The sequence below is a fragment of the Episyrphus balteatus genome, chromosome 3 (genome assembly GCF_945859705.1).
Source record: "Episyrphus balteatus chromosome 3, idEpiBalt1.1, whole genome shotgun sequence".
Taxonomy (NCBI): Eukaryota; Metazoa; Arthropoda; class Insecta; order Diptera; family Syrphidae; genus Episyrphus; species Episyrphus balteatus.
The window spans coordinates 83635177-83639217 of NC_079136.1; the positions used below are offsets into that span (position 1 = coordinate 83635177).

At 32.8% G+C, this 4041-nt stretch overlaps 1 long non-coding RNA gene across 1 annotated transcript; it reads right to left on the minus strand.

Moving 5' to 3' along the window:
• Positions 1 to 2840: 2840 nt before the first annotated feature.
• On the minus strand, positions 2841 to 3180 carry LOC129914655 (uncharacterized). The gene is made up of 2 exons (XR_008772222.1): positions 3019 to 3180; positions 2841 to 2960 (listed from the first exon to the last, which is right to left on the minus strand). It is a non-coding gene; the product is annotated as an uncharacterized LOC129914655 (long non-coding RNA).
• Positions 3181 to 4041: the final 861 nt, after the last annotated feature.

Here is a 4041-nt window from a genome sequence, read left to right on the forward strand (position 1 = left end):
ATTTTTTACTATGGGAAGGGGGGGTCTATATCCCCTCGTTTAGGCGGGAGGGGCAATTTTCTAAAATATGAAGTAAAATACTAAAAAAAAATATTAAAAATCAACGGCAATACTTACAGCTATAATTGATATCTTTCTGAAAAGCCACTTGTACACTTAATTTTAGTTTTTAAATCAAACTATTTCAATTAATTTTTCTCGAAATAATCAACTTCAAAGTCAAAATTTGGGGAAAAAAGTTTTAAAAAAACACATTAAATACTATTTTTGCCAAGACTGTCATTTTAAATATGAAATTAATCAATGAAATAAACTGCCTCAATCAATTTCTTATCAAATACTGAAAACAGATGCCTCTATGCCTTCTAGTTTTTGAGAAAATTGAAAATAAGAAAGTTATCTTTTTATCAGATTTTCATTTTTTTTACTATTTTCGCCAATATTAACAGCTTTTTAAATTAAAAGTATCATGCCTGTCCCCCTTCGAGAGTTCTCAGGATTTTAACTTCCTTTTTGGGTCCTCTGTCCCGCTTCTCTTAGGCCATTTGAAATTGGTCCTTAGAATCTCGCGATTTTTTTTTATAAAAATGGTAAAGGTATGAAGTTCAAGGCGTATCAAAGTGAGATGGGTATGGGTATGCAACCCCCCTGGGGTCAAGGTTGGGTATGTACAAAGTTTCTTTTGGATTCGAAGAAACTTTTAAATTTTGAAAGAAAACCAATTCTTAAAAATTAATAAAGACACGGTATAAGTAGGTATGAAGTTCAAGGCTTTTCAAAGTGAGATGGGTAAGAGGGGGCATGCTGCCCCCCTGCAACCCCCCTGCTTGGGCACACTATAGGATTTGGGGTGGGGCCAAGGTTGGGTTTTGGGTAAGTACAAAGTTTCTTTTGGATTCGAAAAAACTTTTAAATTCTGAAGAAAATTTGCCTACATCGAAACTTGCACCCACCCCAAATCCTATAATAGTGAGCCCAAGCTGGGGGTTGCAAGAGGGCATACTGCTTCCATGCATTTTGTTTGTGTATACACGAAAACAGCTAAAAAATACAAACCTGATGAAGGCATAGAGGCATCTGGTTTTCAGTATTTGATAAGAAATTGATTGAGGCAGTTTATTTCATTGATTAATTTCATATTATTTAAAATGACAGTCTTGGCAAAACTAGTATTCAATGTGTTTTTTTAAAACTTTTTTCATCAAATTTTGACTTTGAAGTTGATTATTTCGAGAAAAATTAATTGAAATAGTTTGATTTAAAAACTAAAATTAAGTGTACAAGTGGCTTTTCAGAAAGATATCAATTATAGCTGTAAGTATTGCCGTTGATTTTTAATATTTTTTTTTAGTATTTTACTTCATATTTTAGAAAATTGCCCCTCCCGCCTAAACGAGGGGATATAGACCCCCCCTCCCATAGTAAAAAAATAATTGTATTGAACTCCTCTACAAAATACCGTTATCAATTCTTGTCACCTAAGTTATCGTACTCGTGCCGAGCCTCATTATCGTTTTATGTAATTTGAATCATCAAAATAAAAAATTGCAAAAAAACAGCTTAAAAGTCAAAAAATCATCACGAAACTATTTTTATTGAAAAGATAATTTTTTACTTCAAAAACAGTTTTGAAAAAAAAAATTAAAAAATGGGTTTTGTAGAAAAAAAATAAAATGTGTTTTTCACCTTTTTTGTAATAGATCAGCTTAAAATGGACTAATTTCATTTTTAATAACCGTTTTGGAAAGGTCTAAATATCACCCTACAAATGCAAACAAACATTCATTCAATAATGTATAAAGTCGCAAGAAATATGCAAAAAAGTAATTTAAGATCATGTTTTTTTTTACTCTCAAAATTTGAGTGACTTAGGGAATTAATTCATTCTAGTCACTTGCTAATTTTTTTGGGGGATTATTTATATACAGAAGTTAATATTTTGAGCTAAGGTACCGGTAAAAAATGACACAAATAGATATTTTTCGTATATTCTTTTCACATGGAATTACTCACCATTAACATTCATGTATGTCGATTACTTCACGACCAATTATCGTTTTTACAGAACGCAAAATTTGATTCCATTTTTTTGCTCCTAAGTGTAGTAGGAAATGTTGATACAATATTTTCTTTACTTGCTAATGATAGCGTAGAATTTGTTGACAAGTTATTTGAGCTACGATCAGAAAAGGGCCTGATATCCGCATCCGTATATTGGCATAAATGATGCCAGGTATTTTTCAAATAAACTAGATTAACAAATGTTCCCCCTTATTTTATCAAATTTCTTAATTCTGATAAAATGAGTATATATGAATAATGAATTAGAAATAGAATCGCACGAACATTATGAACTTTAAAGTCACTTATAATAGGGGTTTAATATGGATGAGCTTTCACGAATTTGTAAGGCATCCTATCCTAGCCAAAAAGTAGGGTTCTATTATTAATATTATTATCTCATAATGACTTTCAATAAATAGAATTTTGAATTATTTGCAAAAAAAAAAAATTATATATAAAAACAACAATAATAAAAAGTATTAAAATATTCTGATTTATGAAACCATTACGACCCCCTACATTCTCAAAATTGCCCACCTACAACTGGCGGCAGCTATATTTATTACATTACCACACAACATGTTCCACCACATGCGTTCCCTCGAGTAATTTTCGTATTTGCGAATAACAACAACATTTTCCATGTAGATTAAGCTGAAGATAAATTGCCAAAAAACCTCTTTGTAATAAGCAATTCTATAGATAATTCAATAAATAATAAATAAAAGTATTCTGCTATTTCTAACACGTTCAAATTTTATTACCCCCGACATGTCTTTTTGGGGGGAACGGAAGTTCAACATTTATTATAGGAAACCTCTGTTTTTCAAAATGTTCTTTGCTTCACATGTTCGTTGTTACACATGAAACATCATGGGTTGGTAGGTTCTTGAAGACTAAGAACGAAAGTAGATTTATATTTTCTTGGTTATTTTCTTGATACAAAAATTGAACCTTTATTTCGTTGCGTTATGTTGCGCTTATTTCAAAGGTGTTCGTGGTCGAAGAAAACTGAATTACTTGCAAATTGATGCTTACAATTTCGTCTAACTGGTATTTGTGGCACTTGTCAAGGCTTTCGATTAGGGCTAGACGAAGAGCCAAAATCCTGGAATTGGAGTTAAAAAAATTAATTTAATTTTTTACTTGCTAAATTTCAGTAGCTGGTTTTCGATTATGATACCGATTTTGTTGCAAGAGTAACCCGCTACTGAGTAGCTTCCTAGTATTGGAAAAAACAGAACCAAGCTTTTGCAAAATTAGCAAGGTCTAGAGTAAAAATGAAATTCCGCCGCACCACCGCCGCACCTCGTCCGCACTATGATGAACAATTTTTTCTAAATCGCAGCACCAAAAATTCGCTGCACCAACGCCGCAGCACCATGATCAATAGTTCTATTCTCGTACTTTTACAAATATTTAAGCCGTCTCTGAACAACAAAATCCAGTTCGCACAAACATGGTCGAGTGGTTAAGGCGTTCGCGTTGGGTTGCTAACTGAAAGTGATCTGCACACGCCGCCGCGGCGCGCCACTTCGAAACTTCTTCCCATCGGCAGTTTTTTTTTTTTTATTTTTCAATTCAAAATTATTTACCAAGGTTCAGCGAATTTTTCATACAAAATGAAATGTTGCGGACGTGGTGCGGCGGTGGTGCGGCCAAATTTTCCGCCAAACGGCGTGTGGTGCGGCTGTAGTGCGGGGGTGATGATTTTTTTTTCTTTAAAAATTCAATTTCTATTTTTACTCATGTACCTTTTTTAATATTTTCGAATCAATTGATGTAAAGTGTAAAAACGATAGCCGTTAAGTTCCACGACCAGGCTAATTCCTAATCACTTTCAGAATCAGTATTCACATTCATTTCACGCATGAATATACTACATACAGTACATTATAGTACCTACAAAGTTTCGATGAATTGAACTTCAACCAAACGGGAAAACATTTTGCATTCATAATTAAAATTTTATATCCA